This window comes from Meriones unguiculatus, chromosome 1 (assembly GCF_030254825.1).
Source record: "Meriones unguiculatus strain TT.TT164.6M chromosome 1, Bangor_MerUng_6.1, whole genome shotgun sequence".
Classification (NCBI taxonomy): Eukaryota; Metazoa; Chordata; class Mammalia; order Rodentia; family Muridae; genus Meriones; species Meriones unguiculatus.
Window position 1 is genome coordinate 22,471,354 of NC_083349.1, and position 12,695 is coordinate 22,484,048.

Here is a 12,695-nt window from a genome sequence, read left to right on the forward strand (position 1 = left end):
AAGCTACACCCAGTGTGAAACACATCCAGTGTCCTCCTTGCTGCCTGTAGATCAAGATGTACAACTCTCAGCTCCTTATCCAGCACCATGTCTGCATGGACGCTGCCATGCTTCTCACCATGATGATAATGGACTAAACCTCTGAAACTATAAGCCAGCCCTAATGAAATGTTTTGGTTGCCTTGGTCATGGTGCTTCTTCACAGCAACAGAAACCCAAACTAAAACAACAACTATTGTTAACTCAAATTCCAGGGGATCCAGTGCCCTCTTCTGGCCTTCTCAGGCAGCTGGCACATACATACATACATCTAGGCAAGACATTCACAAACAAAACAAAATAAACGTGATAGATAGACAGATAGATAGATAAACAGACAGACAGATAAGGTAAGTGACAAAGCCTAACATGTTGGCTCACACATGTGGCCCCGGCTATTTAGGAGACTGAAGCAGGAAAATTACTTACAGCCAGGAGGATGGAGCCACCCTGGACATTAAGAGACTCCATCTCCTTAAAAACAACAAAGAAGAGGGGTAAAAGGAGTCAGGGGGAGTAGAAAAGAAAAAAGAAAAGGAAAAAGTTAACTACAATCAAGAAAAATCCAGACTCAGCTACTGCAGTTTGTTCCTCTATAAATATGCTTGTTCAACTTGGAAGCCAGCATCCCTTTCAAGGGGACCTGTCTAAGAAACATATCCATTAGGCAATTTTGTCATTTTGAGAACATCTCAAACTCAGATGGCATGATGTCACTGGGCAATATAGTCCTATGGAACCACTGTCACATGCATGGTCTGCTGTTGTTGGAAACATCATTAAGTAGCCCACAACTAGACATGGGAAACTGTTTCTGTTTTGCACAATTTCAAAAGCAACAGTAATGTGTATGTGAAGAATGTGAAAAATGCCCTATTCATAATAGGAATAGATGGTTCTTGGTTTTGTTTTAAACTGATGTTTGAATGGACAGGAAAAGGTTAAGTAAGAACAATGATTAGGAGCAAGGTTCTCCCAGAAACTTATAAGAGAAAAAAAAGAAAGGCCTACAAAAATGGCATGGTCTATCTAGGAGGTAATAGAATAGAATAGGGTGAACACAAGTCAGAAGAAGAAATGAAGAGTTTTCCATCTAAACATACAAGGCTCTCCAAACCTCTGATCCACAAGGCAGGACTCCTGGCATCAACAGATGAGCCCAACAGGAGAAAGGAAGTGCCGTGCACCCTGACAACAAAAGACACAGCAGTAACTAGTAGGGCTGTTCTTTCAAACAACACAAAACAGGCGTAGTAGGATAGAGGCACTTGCTGCCAAGCCTGGTAACCTGAATTTGTTACCTGGAACTCACATGGTAGACAAGAGAGGACTGACTTCTACAAGTTGCCTTCTGATTCCACACATGCACCAGGGCACACATAAGTTCACATGCACACAGAGAGGCTCAACAGAAGTGAATAAAAATGTAACTTAAAAAAACATGAAACTGTTAAAGGTGAAAGAAAAACTGGCTAAATTGTACTTGGTTGTAAGCTCAACTTAGTTATGTTACAGAATAACTAATATATAATTCTTAAAATACAGTAATAAAAGAAACTGTCCATCCCAGTCCATGGAAGATACTATCTCATGTCACCAAATACAGTATCTGACTGAGGAAAAGTGTAGACTGACAACCACAATGGCATCCAAGGTGGCCAGAGGTTACAGAAGACCCACCACTTTAAGGACAACGCAAGTAGATTTAGAAAAACTAAAACTCTTTTCTGTTATCACATATAAGAGAAAACCTATCATGTAAAGCAAGAATAAGTGAGAACCAAAGAGGGAAGCAAAGATCACTGTGAACAGAAGCTAGACCCTGTTAAGGAGAGGCTACAGCTATGCAAAGAGCCTCTGTGAGTCTCTGCAAGGGCAGCTTCCTTTCTGGAAGAAGGCTGCATTAAATGATGGTCACACTGCCTATATCAAAATTGTTTTGATGTAAAAGGTACAAGTTATACCTAGATATGGCTGACATGGAACCCCAGGAAAAAAAATAGGAAGGTTCTGCAGGCTTAGTGGCTGTGGCCCTGCATAACCCTTCTCTGCTAGAGTAACTTTAGTGAACTATAAAGGCACAAAGAATAGGAAATGATAGCCAACAAATGAATGAAAAGACTGAAAACAGAACATTTGGGAAGTCTAATATCCAAATAAAACAAGTATACCATATGCATACCATTTTCACTGGGGGGAGGGTGTAAGAGGATGGGAACTGAACCGAGTGTCTCTGGCCTGGTAGGCAAGCACTCTATCACTGAGCTATATTTACATTCCAAGCCCTACTTCTAAAAAAATTTATCTTCCTTTACCTGGATGTCAGCTTATGTAGTGTATCCTGTGCCTAAAGTCCCATGGAGGCCAGAAAAAAGTGCTGGATCCCCTTGGAGGTAGAGGTAAAGGTGGCAGTAGCAGCCCAATGTGGGACTTGCGAAGTGAACCTGGGTCATCTGCAAATGCAGCAAGGGCTCTCTGTTTTATTTTACAAAACAGGGCTTCGCTGTGTAACACTGGCTGTCCTAAACTCTCTTTGTAGATCGGGCTAGCCTCGTGAACCCACAGAGATCCACCTGCCTCTGCTGGGAAAAAAGGCGTGAGCCACCACGTCCTGGCTTGCAGCAAGGGTTCTTAACTGATGAGCTATCTCTCCAGCCCCAAGTTTTTCTCCTACATTTTTTAAATTCACCATGTAGGCAAAATTGGGCTAAAACCTGAAATCCACAGTGCTTAGCTGAGAGGTATGCACTGTTACACCGATGGTAAACACAAAAAAGTAAAATGGTATTTCCTAAAATTAATCAGAGAGCTCTTTTCAAGACCTGCACAGGCCAATTCAAATACTGGTGAAACAAAATCTCTTAGCTATTCATGAAATTCATGGCTGCAAAGACAGTCTTGAGATTTGTCCAATGGAGAGAACCCAAGGAAGAAGAACCAGAAAGTAAAATGACAGCCTCCTCTAATAGTTGTAGAGATCACCTAGAAACAAAAGTTCTGCAGACTTCCACACTTTCTCAAGTGGTTCCTCAAAGTGTGCTTCAAAAAACAAGGCAAATACAAGGAATCCATAAGCCAAGATGCCTCACAAGAGAGGAGATACAATAGCTATGGAAAAGGTCAAGAGCAACGCATCCAGAGGAGGGCAAGAGGTGTGGGACTCTAGACAGGAGAGATGTATCTCAATGAGAAGACACATAGCCTAATGGATCGATCTGAGTATACGGAAAAATTCTGCAAATAAGTCACAGCTTTACGGAATAATTAACTAAGTATACCTACCCTTAATACCGATTTCAGTTAAAAGGTATGTTTTAACTGTTAGAAGATGAAGGGAGGAGGTATGCATGTGCCAGATCCAACCTCCTCTTCATAGCCAAAGTGGAATAGAGGAGAACTATACACAGAGGCACTTAAGATACTGGAGGTGAACAAAGCTGACTAAGCAGGCCCAAGTCTGTGGGGAATAAGAAGAGTGAAAAGAGGACTATTACTGTTTTTGTCACAAACCCAACACTCTTTGAGGTTTTAGCCTTTCTAAGAATAGTCTTCGTGAAAGTCATACACAGAATATTTTTTGAATCAGCTGAGAAAAGACATCCTAAAACAGAATCTGCTGTGATATGCTGCAATTCAACATGGTATGGTTACACCTATAGCTTTTTTAAAAAAAATGACAAAATGATACATGAGACCTAGAAGAGGCTTGGTTGGACAATTTATCAAACTTTTAAAAATGCAAGTTAATTAAAACTATGCCACTCTCATCTGTTCATAAGGAGGCACTGGGCAATGTTTGAGCTGTCACACCACTACGCCAGGTGTGTCCACAGTGAGGATCATGCTTATGCCATTGGTTCTGAACTCACCAGTGGTAAGCTTTTGCTTTGTTTTGGTGTTTCTTTGTCTGTCTGTTTTGAGACAGGATTTCTCTGTGTAGCCCTGGCTGTCCTAGAACTGGATCTAGCTGACCCTGAACTCAGAGGCTGGCCTTGAACTCACAGAGATCCACCTGCCTCTGCCTCCCAAGTACTGGGATTAAAGGTGTGTGCTACCATGCCCAGCTCAGTGGTAAAGTTTTATTTTTACTTTTAAAGCACAGGCCCAAGGCTGAATTTTCTTTGAACAAGAATAGTCCTTGTGCAGATACTAAACAGTAAATGGCTCTGGAGCTCATGACAGCTGGAGGAAGTTGCCACACAAAAGTCACAGGACAGCAACATATAGACACAGCTGGACAAAATGGTAGAGTAATATATGGCAGAGGAATATATATGTGGAAATGTAGGGGCCACCTCTTTCTTGGGGGGCTTGGCAGGTCACAGGCAAAACAACATTCTGGATGCCTGATGCATCATCAATCAGCTGATGATCAGAATCAAAGTCATCACAGCTACACAGCTATAGAGATGAACAGGCCGATAGAGTAACAAGAGTCAGAAAGCCTTGAGAGACAATGTCAGTCAGAAGATACAAAGGAAGCCACCTAGGAGCCAGGTGGAATTCTGAAATGTAGATGAGCAGGCCAGTCTCACTGAGACACAATGGTCCACTGAGCCAAAGTTAAATATGCAAAGTCAATCTCTGACCTTCAATCAAAATTCCAGTAAAGATTTATAGCAATTACAACTCAAAAACCTAACCAGGTGGCTGGTTAGGAGCCACTGGTACAAAATGAACACCTCACATAGTCAGACAGCCTGAGTCTAAGATCTCTAATTCTGCTCTTCCTTTGAACACCACTACAGCTTACAAGGCCTGGCTACTCACTCCTTGGTGACCAGCTCAATACCCACTAGAAAAGGAATCCACTGAGTTCTGCAGATTCCTAGATAAACCTAAGTCGGCTATGTTGGCTGCTGTTTAACTTCCTAAAAACACCAGAGTACCGCACTGTCTCCAGTGCAGGTGGACTGTCCAGACCTGCTTCCCTGGCTCTAGCATCAAGAAAGCATATAACTGCTTTTCCACGCCCAAGAATTCCAGGAAGAAAATACCTGATGATCTTAACAGTCTTACCTTTCAAACCAAGGTTTAAAACTAAAAAAAATGTTTTCTTCTTTGTGGCTCCTTGCCCATTACAGGTTATCCTGGTGACAGCTATCCTTCAAATTACTGCATTAGCAGATTAGCAGGAGTTAGAGAGGATACTGTATAAAACAGAAGTGTTCCTGTAAAAACAAAATCAACAGATAATCATATGTGTTATGCTTAGGTCTGATGACAGCTGCTATTAAAACAAACAAACAAACAAAAAACAAACAAACAAACAAAAACAAAAAAAACTACTGGCTCAGGGTCTTGAGTCCCACATAACCACACCTCAGACAAGTAAAAAGCTCAGGTTGAGGCTTTTCTATGTGAACACAGAAAACAAAACAACAACAACAACAAAAAAATCCTATACTCCAGTTTTTATTCCACACTAAAAAATAACCTGGAGATAAACACAGGTGCCATAGAAGCACTGTGAGTGAAGAACCATATCCTTACTATCTATGAAATGACTCACATCAATGTAAGGCTGACTACAAAATCACTATACTTTAGAATATAAAGCAAAGATCTGGAAAGCTGGCGCAGCACTTAGGAGCTGAGCTGCTCTTAAAGAGGACCCAGGCTCAATCCCCAATATCCACATGGTGACACAAAACCATTTGTAACTCCAGTTCTCTGGGATTTGATGACCTCTTCCGGCCTTTGCAGATACCACACATACACGCAGCACAGACATACTGTAAAAATACTCTTACACATAAAATTTTGTGCATGCATTCATGTGTGTGTGTGTGTGTGTGTGTGTGTGTGTGTGCACATGTGCACAGACCTATAGGACCTGTCATTACTAAAGGTTAAGTCCAGTTACAGCTGTCATTCTGTTAAGGTTCCAGAGCACCCTTTGCCAGGCGTGGTAGCCTACCCTTTTAATCCCATCATCTCTGTGAGTTCATGCCAGCCTGGTCTACATGGTATGCTCTAGGACAGCCAGGAATAGAGAAAGACCATATCTCAAACAAAACAAAATAAGCAACAACAACCTAAGACACTCTCCAAAACACAAGCATGCGTGCATGTGTGTCTGTGTATACACACACGCAACACAAATTGGCATTATATTTGTGTAGTTCCAGGACCCTCAAGCTAATCTACAATCAATTCTAATACCACCAATAACCACCTATTCTTCCCACTTGCAGGCAAAATACAAGGTTCACTCTCACAGGCTCCCAGAGTACCATCAACACAACACAGTCCTATTCAAATGCTAAAATCAAACACTGTTGTCAGTTGGTCCACAAACTAAGGATGCTGGGGCATCATCTACCCTTTAGAGAAAGAGCCTTTGTTCAAGGGCTTATGGTTTTTCTCTTGAACTTCGTCTGTTTGATTTCCTGTTGCTGTGATTAAAAAAAAAAAAAAAAAAAGAGTTTCACCCTGAACAAAAGCAACTCAAGGGAGAAGGGGCTTACCAGTACAAGGGTACAATCCAAGATGGAGAGGAACTCAACGAAAGATGGGCTTAAAGTAGCTGGGATCCACAATGAAGAAAGAGTGATGAATGCTGCTGCTGCTGCGCTCCCTCATCCCACTTATTTACACAGTTCAGGACTGTAGCCAGGAGTGGTGCTGCCCATAGTAGGCAGGCTTTTCTTCCATGTAAAGTTATCCCCACAGGTATGGCCAGAGGCCTGCTTCCCAAGTGATTCTAGACTCTGATAAGATGGCAGTTAACCAAGACCACCAAAGACTGCTATGGGAAACTCTGGATGTGTGTTTAATACAAAAAAAAAAAAAAAAAAAAAAAGTATATTTAAAATGTTATGGTAATAAGAAATAAGATCCAGAAGAGCAAAACAGTATGCCAGCTCTGTACTAAGACTGGTGGGTAAAGAGGGGAAAATCAAAATGCAGTAAAAAAGTAAAAATAGGTCTACAAACAGTAAAAAGTGTTTTTTGGTTTTGTCTGTGTCTACTCCCCAAAGCACAATCTACAAGCAAGAAGAGAGTAAAATCAGAGTACTAGAATAAAAAAATAGCATATTGATCAAAAGATAATATACTTAAAATTCTAAATCTCACTCCCACCTTCCATAGCAAAATGACCATAGCAAAAAACAAAAACCCAATAGCTCTTTATTCTGACAGCCCACCACAGGCACACTGAAAAACCAAAGGAACTACAAAACCAGTGCCAGGACAAGGAAGGTCACACCTTACCCCAGCCAGCATCCCTTCTGGTTCCTCCTTTCCTGGCCAGAAAAAAAGACCTTTACTCCTCAGACTGAAAAGTGAAACTGTCTTATGAGTGAGGTGAACAATATTGACTTGGGGGGTGGGGGGAAAGGTGGCCACGAGGACTTTTACTGGAGCTCACTATTTAAGTGACTAGACTAGTGATCTGCTGTAATACCTAGGCCAATAAGCCCTGCCTAAGCCCAGCCACTCTCACTTGTTAACCTTAAAAGTGTCATGGTTTGGTGCTAGGGGTGGGGGATAGGGGTGGTACTTAGTGGTTAAGAACCTAAATTTGGTTCCCAATATCCATGTTAAATAGCTCCCAACTACCTCTAGTTTATGAAACTTCCAAACAACTGAATTAGCTCCCCATGCACGTGTGTGTTCAGTTATGCTGTGGAAGATGAAACCTATACCTCAAGTGTTTCACTCACCTCCAGCCTTTCCTTAACTCCTTCCGAAACTGTTTGCTGAATTATTCTCTTGCACAACACCCAGGTAAGGAACTCTGAACAATAACTGCTCTACAGTACCTCAGTGGCAATTCCTACGCTTCAAGTCAGGGCCACACACAACTGAAACCAAGTCTTTAATATAAACCAAATTTTTAAAATTTATAAACAAATTTCTAAAAAACTTGTGTTTTGGGGGCTCCCTATTATAAGGGATAGGGGAGAGGGAACACAGGAGGAAGGGTGGGACTGGGAGGAGAGGAGGGAGGGGCCTATGACCGGTATTTAAATTGAATTAATTAAAAAAAGCTTTTTAGCATTTCCATCTTTCATTGGGTGTACATTTCTGGCAGTAATGCTAAATAACTAGATGAGGTCAACTTGTCCAAATACTGTTGATGATTTTATTCAGTTAAGATGATAGTAATCGATTTCTTCACTGACTTTTTTTTTTGCTTTTTTAGATTTATTTATTATTTATATAGTGTTCTTCTTGCACATGTGCCTGCAGTCCAGAAGCGGGCACCATATCTCACCACAGATGGAGTCACCATGTAGTTGGTGGGAATTACACTCAGGACCTTTGAGAGAACAGCCAATGCTCTTAACCTCTGGGCCATCTCTCCAGTCCAAAGTGACCATTTTCTTTGGTGACTCATCAGTAAATAATCTGCAAGAAGACATCTATTGATGATGCTCTTAGAACATTCACTTGAGAGTGTCAGTACTCACTGGGCTGACAGTATGATACTTACATGTATCTTTATTTGAGACAATGTCTCATATAGTCTAGGCTGGCCTCAAACTCAACTATGCAGCAGAGGATGATGAACTCCTGCCTTGTCCTCCCAAGTGCCACACTACAACACTCAGCTTTATTAGTTGCTTGTCTAACTTCAGTAAGGTATGTTCTTGTTTCCCCACTCACTCTTCCCTGAATCCGTTATTAGTGTGAGCTCAACGACTCTTTTAGCACCATTATTTATTGTGACTTTTACAATGTCCCGGATTTGGCATGCAAGCTGTCCCAGGAGCTTTTGTGTCTTCTCCAAGCACTTTAATCCTCTTATAGCATGTTCTTGCTTCATATAATCCCAAAGAAGGAAGTATATGAAAGAATAGGCCATTTCTCCAAAAGTTCTAATTCTGGCCAGTGGAAGACATTAGGAAACGAAAACCTAAGAAGTTCACAAATAATAGGTGATGTCATTCCCTCTGCTCCTGCAGTGTAGAAGAAGCTTAGAAAGAATAACAGTTCCTAGAATTAACTCTCCATTTGTGGACTCCTGACTTTGAGCAAAGCCAAAGACCACTCCAGAAAGACTAGCATGAAGAATATCACAGCAGCCAGGTGGTGGTGGTGGCGCACACCTTTAACGCCAGCACTGGGGAGGCAGAGGCAGGTGGATCTCTGTGAGTTCAAGGCCATCCTGGTCTACATAGTGAATTACAGAACAGCCAGGGCTATCCATTTCAAAAACAAAGCAAAACAAACAGCAAACAATAAAACAAAGAATATCGCAGCAAACAGCAAAGTGCAAAAGAAAATAGAAAGACTGTATAAATACACAATACACATTTTAAAAAAAAAAAATCATTGCTACCTCCAGAAAGATGAAGATAATATATCATTAAACACCAGGTGCCACTGAAAAGAATACAGAAAGAGAGGGAGCTTCAAAATTTAAAGCCTCAGAGAAGAAATTAAAAATTGAGTTAAAAAAAAAAGGTAAGGTAAAGAGAACAGAAAACGAGCGGGATACAGCTGGGATACAGAGTTAACAAAATGTAACTGATAAGAAAAAAAAAAAAAGAGAGAACAGAAAACAAGGAAAGAAATTACAGAAATAATAGCCAAGAGATCCTAAAGAGATCCTAAAGAAGACTTGCACAAACAGCAAGGTGAAAGTTCATGACTTGGCCACAAAGAGAAGCCTGGAGTTTTCACAAAGAATCAAAAAGACAAGACACTTTGGATTTCTCAGTCATACTAGAGAGCTGAAGGACTGTTGAGAGGCTGGGTGAAAAAAGAGGGAGTAAGCTTAGTGGTAAACATTTGTTGAGTACTTCTATCCAATCCACAACAAATACACATTAGGATGGCTACAACTTAAAAAAATACATTAATTAAGAGTCTGAGGATATGAAGAAATTCAATCCTTCATACACTGCAGGGAGAGTGGAAAACAGTCTGTTGATTCCTCAAAGTAATTAAAAAGAGACTTACAAAACAAGCCACACAAGAAAGGAATTACCAAATGAGCCAGCATTTCCACTTCAGGTTCTACACAAAAGAATGCTAAAACAGGGCTGGGATTTAACTCGATCAGTAGAGTTGCCTAGCACCACAATGGTTGATCTGCAGTATTGCATAAACGGGGTGTGTTGGTGCCCTCCTGGAATAGCATCACTTGGGAGGGAGGCAGAAAAATCAGAAGTTTCAGACCATCTTCAGCTACACAGCAAAGCCAGTCTAGGCTTCATGAGTCCCTCTACTAAAAAACAAAAGGAAGGGCTGGAGAGATGGTTCATCAGTTAAGAGCACTAACTGTTCTGCCACAGGCTCAGGTTCAATTCCCAGCATACACATGGTGGCTCAAAACCACCTGTAACTCCAGTACCAAGGGATTCACCGCCCTCTTCTGAACTTCTCAAGCATCCGGAACACATATACATACACCCCCATACATAAAAATAAATAAAGAAAAAGAAAAAGGAAGTTCTGAACCAGAGCTTGTGGCACACTTGTACAGTCAAGTTCAAGGCATTATTCCCAACAACTAATGTGTGGTGCAAACCAAGTGACCATCAACAGCCAAATTGGGGGGGGGGATTATATATATATATATAACACAGAAAGAAAGGAGCTGGAGATATGGTTCAGCAGTTAAGAGCACTGGTTGTTCTTTGAGAAGACCCAGGCTCAGTTCCCACCACCTAAGTGGTGATTGACAAATGTCTGTAACTCCAGTTCTAGCAAACCTCATGCCCTCTTCTGGATTCGGGGGTACACAGACATACATGCAAGCAAACACCCACATATATATAAAACTTAAAACTAAATCTTTGGGGGGAGAGGTATGTTAGTACATGCCTTTAATCCCAGCTTTAGGGAGATGGCAGCAGGATCTCTGTGAATTAGAGACAGCCTAGTCTATGTATCAAATTCTAGGCCAACGGTTACATAGCGAGACCCTGTCTTAAAAAAGCAAAGTAGGAGTAGGGCAGCACAGAGGAGAAAAAGTGACACATGCTCAACAAACCATAATGACTGGCTAGAAATCACACACACACACACACACACACTCTGTATCTTTTGGCAAAGTTACTCTTGCTAATTTCAATCAGGGTAAAGTGCCCTAGTCACTTCCAACCTGTAGTTTTTCTCTGGCTCCTGGATCAAGACTTTGAGAGTAAGCTCACTCAACTTTTACTACAGACTGTTGGGATGTTCTATTGCTTAAAGTTAATCTTGCTATCTCTTTCTTGCCTTATTTAAAAATTAAACTTACTGTGGATATGAATGATAGAAGCAAACAGTACACCCAGGGGCCAGTGCTGTCTGAGGCTTTGGGTGTTATTGGACCACATCCCCAAAGGAATGGCTGTGACGATTAAAATAGGAGAGAAAGGAGAAGGGTAACTGCCTAGTGCCCAAAGGGAGGAAGGGGAATGGCAAGTTCTTTAATGGTATGGAGTTTTAGTGCAGAGAGACAGCTAGTAATGATGGCCATGCATTATAAATGCACTTAACACCAGTACACTTACAAACAGCCTGAGTCAGCTGGCAGTGGTGGTACACACCTTTGATTCCAGCACTGGAGACACAGAGGCAAGCAATCTCTGTGAGTTCCAGGACGGCCGTGGCTATAATGAAATCCTATTTTCAAAATAAAAACAAACAAACAACCCAACTATATGCATTTTAACACTTAAGGAAAAGGGTAATAAAAACAGGGCCTATAAGCCCACCTTTGAAAGAAAATGACCATTCCTAGGTATGGTCAAGGAGAAGCAGCTCATTGTAGTTATGCGTTCAAACAGAGGCATCTGGAATAATCCAGACTGAACAGAGCATGGGAGGGGGGAAGGGAAAGAGGTCAGTGAGAGAGGAAAAGAGAGGGGAGAGGGCAAGTAGACCAAGAGAAGAGCTGAGGACCAAAAGAGAACATGGGCAAAATGGCAAGTTTATGTAAGAATGAGAAGCTGGGGAAGGGAAACCCCTGGGCTGAAGAGGTTTAAGGTTGGGCAGGATGAGAAGTGCTCGGAAAAACCACAGGTGAGCCTTGACCCTGGTTTCTCTGGGATTTAACAACCTTATGGAAGTTAAGACATAAATATCTCAAGTTTCAGACCAGGCTGGGCTACATAGTAAAGTATGTGTTTATATAGTAAAGTATGAGTTTCAAGCATAACATTCTCCTTTCCACTCCAAAATAAAGCAGTATCTAAACATTAAAATAAAATTAAAAAAAAAAAAAAAAAAAGAACCAGGCATGGTGGCACATGCCTTGATCCCAGCACTCGGGAGGCAGAGTCAGGTGAATCTCTGTGAGTTTGAGGACTGCCTAGTCTACAACCAAGTCCAGGACAACCAAGGCTACACAAAGAAACCCTATCTTAGGGGGTGGGGAGGGAAGGCTCATACACTGAAATTCTATGTTGCTCTCAACTTCTATGATGAGTTCTTGCTTTCTCTGCAGTAAGTATGGTTAAACGAGTTCAGTATCTTTCTAGGAAGAAACAGCACAGCACTTACTCTCTGAGGAAAGGTGGAGTAGAAATATACCACAGAGACAGTGTCTGTAGATCAGAAAGACCCTCATCTGAAATCTGCATTGCCCAAGACTCAGATCTGGAGACTGCGGTCTCCAGAACTGTATATAAATTTATGTTCTTTAAATACCGGGGCTATGGTATTTTAGTACAGCAACCTGTTAAAACAAAAACACGAGAAAACTATTTCCA

The 12,695-nt window shown here is 41.4% G+C and overlaps 1 protein-coding gene across 4 annotated transcripts in view; it reads right to left on the reverse strand.

Moving 5' to 3' along the window:
• The window catches only part of Ppp6r3 (protein phosphatase 6 regulatory subunit 3), a 116,079-nt gene that overhangs the window by 78,871 nt on the left and 24,513 nt on the right, over positions 1-12,695 (reverse strand). For 2 of the 4 annotated variants that reach the window (XM_060383382.1, XM_060383381.1), the window contains exon 2: positions 5,059-5,210. The exons of the other annotated variants lie outside the window; for them this stretch is intronic. The gene's annotated coding sequence lies outside the window, so the exon portion shown is untranslated. The remainder of the gene's footprint in view (positions 1-5,058; positions 5,211-12,695) is intronic. 4 annotated transcript variants of the gene reach the window in all.